This window comes from Narcine bancroftii, chromosome 7, assembly GCF_036971445.1.
Source record: "Narcine bancroftii isolate sNarBan1 chromosome 7, sNarBan1.hap1, whole genome shotgun sequence".
Taxonomy (NCBI): Eukaryota; Metazoa; Chordata; class Chondrichthyes; order Torpediniformes; family Narcinidae; genus Narcine; species Narcine bancroftii.
This window is the reverse complement of record NC_091475.1, coordinates 14,022,475-14,035,529: the sequence shown is the minus strand read 5'-3', so window position 1 is coordinate 14,035,529 and position 13,055 is coordinate 14,022,475. Positions and strand designations below refer to the sequence as shown.

General features: G+C 40.7%; 1 protein-coding gene across 16 annotated transcripts in view; it reads left to right on the top strand.

Moving 5' to 3' along the window:
* erg (ETS transcription factor ERG) overlaps positions 1 to 13,055 on the top strand; it is a 262,636-nt gene that overhangs the window by 163,493 nt on the left and 86,088 nt on the right. The window contains exon 1 of one of the 16 annotated variants that reach the window (XM_069888916.1): positions 5,863 to 5,956. The exons of the other annotated variants lie outside the window; for them this stretch is intronic. The gene's annotated coding sequence lies outside the window, so the exon portion shown is untranslated. Of the gene's footprint in view, positions 1 to 5,862; positions 5,957 to 13,055 lie in introns of those variants that run through there. 16 annotated transcript variants of the gene reach the window in all.

Below are 13,055 nucleotides of genomic sequence, written 5' to 3'. Positions count from 1 at the left end.
ATTAAATATCTTCATTTTAGTGGATGCATTCCTAGTTTGTTCAAATCTCATAGTCTACATCCAAAAAAAAAGTCCTGGCTTTATGAAGTTTTTCCACAGCTGTTACATCTGTTTTGCAATGGGACACCTAAACATCAAAATATGCTGCAATTATGGCTTTAATCAATGCCTTGTGCCAATTTATCACAATCCTTCAGACCTCAAGCTCTTTCCAGAATTACTTGGATTGATGAGGTTTACAAGTTCTCCCTGTGACTATGTGGGTTTCCTCCAGATGCTTTGGTTTCCTCGCACATGTGCAGATGGGTCGATTAATTGGCCGCCGTAAATTGCCTCTCCCATGTGGGTGAGTGGTAGAATGTGAAAAGAGGTGATGGAAAGGTGGGAAAAATGTGATTGGTGTAGATGAGAATAAATGGGTGTTTGACAGTTGTTGCAGATTTGGTGGATTGAAGGACTTGTTGCTATGCTATATGCATCAATGTCTGTGTGAATTAGAACAGAATATCACAGCATAGTACAGGCCCTCCAGCCAGTGATGTGATGAGCTCTGTAAACCTACTCAACAACAATCTAATCCTTCCCTCCCTCTCTCACACACACAATCTATTTTTTCTTACATCTCTTTTGAATGTCTTTATTGTAACAGGCTCCTCCACCACCCACGGAAATGTATACCAGGTACCCACTCTTTTTTTTTAAAAAAAACAAAAATTAACTTGCCCTAAACCTTTCTGTACTTAACTTAAATGAATGTCTTCTGGTTGTCCCATGAAAAAGGTGCTGGTTGCCTACCCTATATAAGCCCCTCATAATCTTATATATCTCTATGTAGTTGCCTCTCCTCCTTCATCTCTCTAAAGAAAAAAGACCAAGTTCTATCAGCTTTGCTTCTTTTAACATAGCATGGCTGTTGCATGTCGGCATCCACAGATCAAGGATTTAGTCCATTGGTAAGGTCTTTGTCCAGAATAATCTGCCTTCACAGAGCTTACTCATTTAGGTTATTTTCTCATGGGATTATTTCTGAGTTTTAAAACCGAGGTAAATTTACACTAAAAATAAATTCAATCTTTAAGCTTTTTAAAGTGTTTCTCTATCAAGGAAAGCAAGGTTGACCGAGCTAGGCCTTTCTCTTTGAGGTGATGATAGATAAAAGGAGGCCATAGATATATATAAGATTATGAGAGGCATAGCCAGCACCTTTTTAACCAGGTGACAATGCCAAGTACCAGAGGATATCTATTCAAAGTGAATGGAGGAAAGTTTTGGAGAGGTGTCAGAGTGTTGGGTGCCCAGAATGCATGGCTGGGGGTGATGGTGGAGGGGGCTGGAACAATAGGGACATTTAAAAGAATTCAATAGGTGCATGGCTGTAAGAAAAAATAGAGGGTTGGTGGGTGTGTGGTTGGGAAGGATAAGATTATTGTGGAGTTGATTTCTACAGGTTGGCACAACATCATGGTCGAAGGCCCTGCTCTGTGCTAATAATGCTATATTTTCTATATCTGCCCCAAATTGTGTAAATCCACATTATTTATATTGAATTGCACCTGTTCTTTGTCTTATACTTTTTGTTTCTGTCTGGAGATTCCAGCATAGTTTTCTATGCTGCTTGGTTTAGTCTCATCATCATATTTGAAGCCATATTTCTCTGTTGCTCCATTCAAATAGTTCTGTATTTTTATTTATGCAGCTGTAACTAGAGCATGGAAGCCTTGTAAACATCTCAATAACAGGCCAGTCATTTGATAATGGGCTATGATGGTAAAAGTGCAAAACAAAATCGATCGCCCATCAATTCAAACGGTGGACCATATGTGGTGATACAACCACTCCTATAGCTGCACTCCTACTGCAGGGGGAAACTATTGTACCTGAAGGTAGACAACCTGGGAGACTAGCCGCACCATGTCACTCACTGACCCATATAAAGACTCAAGCTGGCCCCTTCCTAAATCAGTCGGGCACGTGGAACCAGAGGCTACAGAGACCTAGTGTTCAATTTTAAGTCTTCTCGAGTTTTGTGTTTGTTTGCTGCACCACAGCACATGACACCATATTTAGTGTTTGAATAAAATGTAACAGAAGGGTTGAATTTGTTGAACATTCGAGTTAAAACAACATGCTTGTTAATAAGGGCCTATGACTAAACGGAGGTATCTTTAAAAGAAAAATGATCAAACCTGATTTGCTTGTTTGTTATTCAACAGATGGGAATGGTGGTTTGGACACTAATTATGTCCATTGAAATGACAGCAAACATTTGGTATGATGGGGAAGTTTGAATGAGATTTGAGCCTTTAAAATTCTACACTCAAATTCCAGTTATGCTTGGATTGAACCTGTGCATATTGATAGTCAACTGTTGCAACAGCTTTGAAATAAATGAATCATTGAGTAATGTGTGGTTAAACTTTTTTTTCTGCAACCCTTTGAGGCTTTTCTGTTGATGTCAAACTTATTGTGGTTTCTGATGACAAGGGTGAAATGTAAGATACTGTCAGATTGCTTTATCAAGCCTTTACTTTATCAGCTATGGCAGCTTGTGCCATCTGAAGGCAGAAAGACATCTACAGCTTCCAAAAGATGTCTATAATTTCGACTGAAAAAATAACTTGAGAATAGACGCATCGTTCCCTTGAAGGGCTCACGCACTCCTGTGGTTTCTCCTTCACAACACTGCAATGTGGCAATATCATTCCAATACATTACAAAATCTAGTTGAAAAATTGGGTGATGGGGTTTATAGATTACCCAGACATGTATAGATAAACTTAGGGCTTTTTAAAAATGCTAATGGAATAGAAAAGAGCCAAGGTAGCTGGATTCAAAGCTAGATGGTATAAACAATATCCTTTCAGTGTTGAAACTTTCAGTATAACTGATGATGTGTGATTGATAGCTGTACTGAAGGTTCCCTAAGCTTTAGCTTCCCTGTTGCAGGATTCACTGTACATTGAGACTTGTAAACTATATTATGTTTGTAGCCATTTTAATGTCATTCAAAGGAATTCGATGAGATTGAAGATTCAGAGTACAAAATTCATTGAGGGAAAGTGGAAGGGGGTAGTAGACATGCAACCTAGTGTAAGTGTTAAGGCACACCGCTGTTGGTCACAATTAAAACAAGTTTATTTGTAGAGCCACACTTGAATAACTCGGCATGCTGAATACCATGCCAAGATTTAAGGGGGAAACATGTAGTGTCCTTAAAGTCATAACAGTAACGTATCTGTATTAAATTTCACCCTGTCTCATTATAAGGAAACATTCTGCTTTCCTCAGATTTTATTTCAACACAATTTCATAAATGATAGCTTTTTATCATTGCATCAGCTAAGATTGTTCTATTTTTTTCTTCGTTTTGAGGTTATCCATTTAGATGATGCTTTGAGTGTTTCAAAACATTTCTAGTGATGTTTTGTAAACCTTGTGATGCTGTGCTCACAATCCTTTTGTGCCGGTTACTTGAAATGGCTGTATTCTACATTAGGAAAGTTGCTTGCCTGCCTTTATGGCTACTTGCATTTCACAAGAACTGTATCTCAAGGCAGTGATGGTGTCGTACTTCATGTACTTCATGGTATTTTTCATGGCTTTGTGACACTCAAGGTGATATTAATTATTCTATATTATAGGTTGTCTCTGGAAGACGTACAGAAAGGAGGTGCAAAATTAATTGTGGTTGATAATGTTCCTGTCATTGCCATTTTACATCCTCCAGGTTTGCAGGATACCAAACAGTACAAAGACGTGATCAAGCTTTTGAATAGTAGCTTTTGCAGGTATAGAAGTGACGATTTCTACATCAGAGTCTCCCGTCACCACGTTAATTATAAGTAAATGATTACCCAAGAGTAGCTCTTAAAAAAAAACACTAATGAGTCGTGGTCCTTTAACAATGACAGTTGTGTCAGTTCCTACAAATTTTACGATCTGAATGCTTTACACTGAACATTTTTGGTTTGGAGTTAAATTAAAATTCTCTTCTGAGATCCAAACTTTTGTCCACTAACAATTGTTTGGACTTAATGATTCTCAATGATCATTTTGAGAAAGGAATGTTCCATCAGTAACCACATGAGTCCAATGTGATCAGCTCCTACCACAAAATCTGAAATGGGTGCAATTGGATGTACCCTGTGCAAATTTCATAATGCAGGAGGAGTTTGACAAGTGTGCTTAAGTTATTTAGGTTTTGGATTTTTCTGACTGAAATGCATTCATAAACAGTGGCAGAACACCATCAAACTTTGTGGTAGTTTTGATTTTGCCGATTGTCATCACTCAGGGCGTTTGAGTTTAAAGTTCAGATTTATTGTCAGAGTACGTACATGGCATCACATATAACTCAGTTGGCCTGCTACCCTGGCTTTAATGGACTCTGCTGAGGTCCTGAAATGTGTGAACTCCCTTCCCTGAAGCGCCAGTGATCTTTCAACAGGAACACCATCTGCTGCCTATAACACAGAGCCCATTCCTCGGAAAGTCGAGAGCTGAAATATTCTGTGGTTTGTCCAATCCTCATTCACCAGGTCCGCAGTAGAATGCTTCAGGAGGCCTCAAACAATTTTGCTGCATAATTGGGTTTTGTACCGAGATACCAACCAGTAATAGAAGTGGGATATTCTGAAGCAATTAGTGAAATCCAAGGAAGTTCTTACAAATTTAGGAACAATTGCAGCACTCTATTTCCATTGAGGTTATGGTTAGTGGGATGCAGGAAGGGAGTTGGTTAAAAGAGCAGAACCACATACATTTTGCACAAATTCTTCATGCTCCTTGTCTAATTCCTTTCTTAACCTGTGAATATGTTTAGCCTCTAGATACTGTTAACAGTGAAAAATACACTCAACAGCTTGCAATGGTGGAGAAGCTTCATGGCACATACCAAACCTTTCTCTGGGTTATGGTATGCTATTTAGGACTAGATGATAATATCTCTTATTGCACTCCTGAGACTTGCTGCCTAGACTCTGCAGGATGGCCAAATTAGTGGTGGCACCTTCTGGGAATATAACAGTAAGTAATAAGATGGCTACATTGAGCTAATACAGTGGTTCTCAATCTTTGGCATAAGATGCCATAGGTTTTCTGTGGTTAGTAAGGGATTAGTTAAGGTGGTATGTGAGTGGGGGGAGAAATTGAGAGCCTCTGAACTAATATGTTTTACATTTTAAATAAAAAGGATCAAAATTTTTCACCAAGACATTATAATATTCCAACAGATACAGCATATGATCAGATTGGCTGAAAAACAACCTGGGACTCTCTCATAAATGATTGAATTATAACCTCCATTAGGACACAACATAAATCCTCAATAAGGCACACCTCAATCATCTTTCAGTAAAACCATATGCCTGGTTCAGTAGCTCTTTTACTCAAACTTTCTCCTGTGTAAACCTGTCACCTATCCCAGTAAGAGGCAGAGATCCTAGCTTAACTCTCAGAGCCCATTAACTGCTGGGTTAATATTTCTCTCCATTTGACGACGGTAAGTTGGTTTACTATATTGAGCATTTATTGCTCAAAAACATTTTATTGAGAAAATACACATATGAAAGAACAGGTTGACCTGTTAATAAATAAAAAGAAACCTCCAATGTCGCTATAGGAGTGACTTTATTGCCCATGTGCAAAGTGCTCTGCAGAATGTAGCTTTCGGATGGCTGATCATTCAGCTGGAGGTTCTACAGTAAGCATGTTCAGAAAGTGCGTGACATAATTTCAACTTGTATATTGCACTTCAGAGATTTGTTTATTTTTGCTGGTTTCCCCACCCCATACGCTCAGAAAGGACAGGAAATATTCCCTTTAGCCTCCAGAACCAGCCACGAGGACATGGAGTGCGCTGAGGATAGGTGGCCTTTTGACTTCGCTCTTTTACTGTGTGCACCCCTCTCAGCTGCAGTTCTGCCCTGGACCTGACAAGAGTGCAAATTCATCCCAGGTAGGATGGTGGGTTTCATCCCAAATCCTCTCCAGTGCAGAAAAAAAACATCATACATGTTTTGTTGCTTTCTGTTAAACTAATTAGTTTATAAAACTTTTGACAAGAGGGAGCATTCTGGAAATGTTTTGTTAAAACTATTGGAAATTTTGTGATCCTATATCGGTACTAATGAGGACCACCAATGTTTGATTTCATGTTGATATATATTCCACAGTATATGGTATGGTTCATGTATTTATGGTCCTGCAATCAAGCTAAGGGAAATCCTCAGGGGCCTTAATAGGGGCATTTGCATAATCAGCATTTGTTATTCTTTCCCTCTCTCTCTCTCTCCCTCTCTCTTGCCCTCTCTCTCTCCCTCTCTCTCTCCCTCTCTCTTGCCCTCTCTCTCTCTCTCTCTCTCTCTCTCTCTCTCTTATTCTCTTATTTTGTTATGTGCTCTGTTGAACGGTTGACTTGAACCAGTCTGGTGAAGGTTAATTGCTCTTTTAGTTAAAGCAGTTCTTTGCACAGATGGGTTATCAGAGCTTAACACTTGGATCAGGTCTAATCTCATTTCCGACACCACTTCCTCTTCCTCAAACTGATTCTTACTCAGCCTTTGGGTCTATTGTCAGCCATCAGGGTGAAGTTGGCTCACTGCTCACAAAAGCACTCCGATTATACAATAACATAGCAGATTGCTTCTTCAATGCATAATGCATTTGTCATGACCCTGTCAATGTTTGGTTCCTTCTCAGAATCAAAGGCTTGTATGTCATCAGAAATTGTTGAGCATGAAGCCAAAATTTTCACTTAAAAATGGCTTTTAAATGGTAATTTGCAGCTGCATCAATTTTTAGTGCATTAATAATGATCTGAGATATTTGGAAAATAAAACATGCTCTTCATTCACTCATTGCTCTTTGCTCTGTGGCCGTCAGTGCATGGATCAGCCTAATGGCAGCAAGTATAAAGAATGGTTCCTTTGTTGTAATAGAACATGCCATTTACTGGATTAAAAGATATAGTGTTTAGTGTATAGAGGAGATTTACTTGAGCTGGAGAATTCTGGTTTTGGGGAGGATCAGTCAGGTGGGGTTGGGTTCTTCTGGAATAATTGGGTGAATGAATTCTGAAAGGTGGGTATAAAAAGTACCTACTACAGAGAGCTCAATTGTTTGGGGAGGAGGGATGGGGATTGGGTATTGAAACAGCAATTGGGAGAAGGCTTGGATGGGGGGGGAGGGTGGGGCTGGTGTGGAGGGAGTGGTAATAATAATGATTTTTGTCCAAAAAAGAAATGTGACACTCACTTGATGAATATTTAGTGTGTCATAATCAGCTAAACCATAGTGGAGCAGTTGGGAGGTAGGATTAGTCTGAATCAATTCATTTTCTGTAGTTGGTACAGTAGGATCATTCCATGCCACAGATGATCTCCTTCAGTACCTGATGGATATTTCCACCAATGCTACCTGGCCACCTTTAGCCAGAGAGTGGTGAACTGGTGACAAGGTTAACGAAAAAATGCTATTACAGCGCCAGCGACCCGGATTTGAATCCAGGACTGTCTGTAAGAAGTTTGTATGTTCTACCCATGTCTCTGTAGGTTTCCTCCAGGCACTCTGCTTTCCTCCCTCCCTTCCTTCAAAACATACCATGGTCATAAGTTAATTGGGGCACTTGGGTGGCATGGGCTTGTGGACTGGAAGGGCCTGTTACCATGCTGTTTGTCTAAAATAAAAAATAAAAAAATTAAATGGAAAATGGAATTTGCTACCGTGGATGGCTGTGGAGGCCAGGTCATTGATAGCTATGCTTGGAATTGATAGCTATGTTAATAGTCAGGACATTAAAGGAAATGGGGAGAAGGCAGGGAACGGGGGCTGAGTGGGAGAATAGATTAGATCATAATTGTATGGTGGAGCAGATCGATGGGCCAAAAAGCCTGCTTTTGCTCCTATATATTATGGTCTTATCATACTTTCAACATTGTTTCTTTCATTGTTACCAGACTTTATGAAAAATACAGTAAAACCCCTGGTATCCGGCACCTATGGGGATTGGTAGATGCTGGATAAGTGAATTTTCCGGTTGCTTAAAATGGCGTGTGTGGATTGGCAAAGTGAATGCTAGGGAACGCTAATTTTAAACCTATATTTTTTACCTATTTATTTTCTGCACTTTCTTTGCCGGTTGCTTGAATCCCAGAATACAGAGGTTTTACTGTATGTAGCCCTTCAACTGTGATCTGGCTAGTTCTTGAGGATGGTTTTAACTCCACTTGAGGTTGTACGTCTACCATTCCAGTTGCATTTTGAATTGATTTTAATTTTCTGTCTGATTTGTGGTCTGACGATTGTTGTGTGACTATTTCTCATTTTGCAGTTTAGCACCCACTCTGGAAAAGTAGCGTACGAGGGATCATGATGGAGTGTATGGCACTGATGACTACACCACTGGTTAATATGGTTAAAATATTGATCCGCAGTGACGTTTGATGAGACTGCACCAATAGACACTTTCATTCATGTAAATGTTTACTTTCAGTTGCCACTCGTTGCTTGGAAGTTTAATAATGATGTGCCTATTTTCTGGATGTTAAATTTTCTGCTAAAGCATTCAATATGACTGGCGCACGTGCACGCACATTCTGAAACAGTTGCCTATTGCCAAATATTTTTAAATGGATTCAAAGAGCTGACTCGTGCTGAAGTCTGAAGCAGCAATGGTATCAAGATATTTCGACAGCTAAATTGAAAATTAATCTGAAAGGAAGTGCATGTTAAAACTCTACTCAGTGAGGTGCCTGCAGTCTGTTAGGTGACACTGCATGAGGTTAAAGTGTTGCATAGAATATAATAAGCCTTACACACACAATTATGGATCACAATTCTTTGTGATCTCCTTCCATGGCAGATAGCAGACGTGGCGGGGGAAGGTTGTTGAGGGGCAGAATGGAGGGGGGGGGGGGCGCACTGATCATTGGGGAAGACCAGGTGAGGAAATCTGTGAAGAATGGTGTGTAGGAGAGCTGTGAGGTTGGGATAGAAGGCTAGCGAACTCTTGGGAAGTGAATGCCAGGAGGAGGAGAACATTGAAGGAAAAGATCTGAAGGTTGGAGAAAGAAGAAATTGATGATTAGCAGAAGGCTGGTGATAGAATGAGGGTGGAGGGATGTGGGGGTTTTCAGGATTTCCTGAGATGGGCGGTAAGAAGGTGATGAAAAGTCAGAGAGGGAACATCGCCGGAGGACGATGCATTCTGCTGGATCTCTGGCTGTGGCCTTGGTAGCATTGGATCATCTAATTAATGCTCCACTTCTCCAGCCAAGTTTTTTTTTGTCCATGTTTTAAGTCCAAAAATAGAATTTTGAGTAAGTTAGATCAATTGAATAGTCACGCCATTTGATATCAGAGTTGCCGTCTGGGTGTTGTCTGCACAGAAGATCTGAATCTACCAGTAATCTGCCAGCACAACGTTTGCAATTTCCCTCACATAGTGGAGAAAAATATTGGCCAATGTATGGAATTCCTTGCCTGTACTTCTAAAGTAGCAAAATATTCCAGGAGAACTCTTGGAAGCATTATCAAACAAAATTTGACATTCAATTATTTCAGTAAGTATTCGTCAGATTACCAGAATTTTGGTTAAAGAAACAGGTTTAAAGAAATATCTTAGAGCAGTGGTTCTCAACCTTTCTTTCTCTCACTCACATACCACCTTAAGTAGTCCCCTACCAACCACAGAGCACTGCTGACATCCTATGGCATAAGTGCACTGTGGTTAGTAAGGGATTACTTAAAGTGGTATGTGAATGGGGGGAAAAAGGTTGAGAACAACCATCTTAGAGGAAAGGTGGGGGGCGGGGGGGTGTGGTGCAGGATGGATATCTTAATGAGGAAATTCCACTGTGAGGCATTGCCAACTGGAGACCACAATAGTGGAAGATTAAGGGTAAGGAAGATCACTGCAGATTGCAAGCTTTCAAAACTGCAGGGAGAATCAAGGTGCGGATTGTTTTGAAATTAAGTATCTATGTTTTAAAATGCAGCAGTTCAGCCATGTAGAGTGAACAGGAGAATGTGATTTAGGACGTGTTTCAGTTGCTCGACCAAGAGTGTGTTAGAATAGGCAAAGCATCAGACTCTTTGATCGTTCAGAGAAACAAGTCCAATGCCTGTTTGAAGCCTTCTTTTTAAGAGTGGGCTGTCCTGAGCACAGCTGGTGCCCAGCTGGCTGCATTCAGAGAAAACCATGTGGCCTCATCGGCTTTCTTTAAAGGGGCCTCTGCAGGCCTCTTTAAATAATACTAAACCTGGAACCAAGATGTCCAGGAATATTGCACCCAACTCCACATTAAATCCTTCTGTTCATCACCCTCTCTTAACCAACATTAATATATGACAAGAAACAACAAAACCACAGTTGGTGGAATCTGGGGAAAACGATGAGCTACTGGACGAACTCAACTGGTCAGGGTAGAAATGGTCAATTGACGTTTTGGGTCGGGACCATTTATCAAGACTGTGTACCTGTATGTCTAATATATCCATCTATTTTGTGTTAGTCTCTCTCCTATCACTTGGCTTTCTTGAGGGTTTTCTGTTCTCTGCAATTTTAAATGTTTACTAGTTTACCCAATTTACCAAGATCATCAACCTAAAACCTTAACTCCATTGGTGTCCCCACCGATGCTCTCAGGTCTGCTGAATATCTCCAGCATTTTCTGTTAATTCAGATTCTCAGCACCTGCAATGTTTTTTTAAATTGCTTTTCTGCTTAAATCCACACTCCTGTCAACCCTCTCGCTCCGAGTCTTCTAGATCACAGCCGTCAATTCACCTTGTTCCAAGGCTTAACCGAGACTGTTCGAGGTGATGCAGTGGCTGGCAAACCCATCTTTTTTCTGTGCCCGTGGGGATCTGGTTTGATGTGAAAGAGACTGATAGCCAGTTACCTGCTGGCAACCAGCCTACCTGTTCCCCACTTCCCCAGTGCCCTGAAAACCCAGTCAGATCCAAATTGCAAATGTTAGCTTGAACTTGACAACATTTTGAAGACTATACTGACTGATTTTGCATCATGTCCATCTGAAAATGTGATGTCAGAGCCCACTACCAGGAAATTACTTTGAAAGGAGTTGTAGAGAGTTTGTCGATCCACAACTGTACAGCAGAATATAAAGCCAAGTCAAAGATAAAAGTCAGTTGTTAAAAGATGTAAAATAAAAGTTACTCAGTTTTTGTTCAAAATCTGTGCACAGATTGTACTTAGCACCACGAAATCATTCGATAACAACAGGATTTGGTAATGTCACAAGTAAAAGGCAACAAAGAGATTCATTTTGACAGAGAGCACGGTAATAGCCCATTTCAGCCCAAGAGTCTGTGCCGCCCAATCACATCCAAATGACCTGCAATCCCCGGTACATTTTTCAGAAAGCACGGGATTTGAACCCTGGTCCTAATCGCTGGCGCTGTAACAGTATTGCACTATGCGCTACCCAGTGGTTCCCAACCTTTTACTTTCCACTCACATACCACTTTAAGTATTCCCTATGCCATAAGTGTTCTGTGATTAGTAAGGGATTGCTTAAGGTGGTATGTGGGTGGAAAGAAAAAGGTTGGGAATCTCTGCTCTACCCTAACATGTTGCTCATAATATTCATATCAATATTGTACCTTTTTATAACTTTTGTTTGTCTAAAAAAAATGTTTGAAACGTGGTCACTTTTGTGATGTGGCAGCGCCTGTTTGCTTCCAGTTATGTGTCGAAAAATGTGAGTAGAGCTCTCATCTTCCTTCTGGAATGGTGTTCCAAAACGACCCGAGAGAGAAGGCTAGATTTAATGCTCGGCCAATGTCCAGCACCTCTGATTCTGTCTTTAAGGATCACCCAACAAGATCAGCAGAGATCAGAGTCCTTGTTTTTCAGGCTCAATGTTATTTCTCACAGGGAGGCCAGTGAACAAAATGGGCCATTGTAGCGGCGGCTGCACTGCTAATTGAAGGATCGCACAACCAGACGGGTTGAGTTCAGTGAGCAAAAACTGATTTATTGCAGGCTGCCTGGCTGCTCTTATGCTCCCAGCCTGGACCTGGCTGAGAACCGCGCTGGGGGGCCCCGACCTCACTGGGGTGCCACATGCGTCCCCCAGCACGGGCTTCTGAGCTCTGTGCCGAGGTCGGGAGGAAACCCCTGACGGCGCCATTTTGGCCGGCTGCCCCACCAAGTGCGTGACCAGCGGGGCCGGTTTGCCTGCCAAATGGCGCACCGCCACAGCATAACCATTTCAGTAGGAGCATAAAGCTGTGCTCCAGTGGCATCATGAATGGGAACTGGCCAGCCCTTCATTCATGATGTCACATAACCTAACCAAGACAGCTGATGCATACCAGTAAGTGTCTTTCTTTAAAACATTACATGGCAATTAAGGTGGCTCCACAGTATCCAGTGGCGTGTAGTATTATAGGAGCGTACTTACTTTGGGGAAATTACCTGATTTGCTTGCAGGTTTATGAATATGCCCATTTAAATTAATTTTAAGAGTTTAAAAACATCATATACTGGTTGGCATATAAATGCAAGTTTAATGTCACTGGGAGAATAGGATGGAAATATTGAATTAAAAGGAAGGTCTCCTGTAATGCTTTAAAATAACAGACCTTCATATAAATAACTTCGGAAGCAGGACTTCCACTCCAGTTTACACTTGTCTGGTGTATCCATCTTTTGTTCTGTTGCTTCCACTTGAACGACTCGGGTCGTTCTGGTCCCATTAATTCAGTGCTGCTATTAAAAACCATAAGTTGAGTGAAGTTACTAAAGAAAAGTTTGGGAAATATTGGATTTTAAAATTGCATATCCAAGGATGATAATTTGGGAAACCATCAATGCCCAAAAAGCAGACAAGAGATAATGGTAAGTCAACCAACATGAGTCTACAGATGATACTTTGGCTTTTTCATTGACATTTGGAAAAAATTCATGAAGGATGAATTGAATTAGGTGTGAAATATTAAAGGAATTTGACAAGGTGAATACAAAGTAACCAATTTCACCATTGGGAAATTTAAGGATAAAGTAAACAAGGTTTTTTTTTTCCCCACAC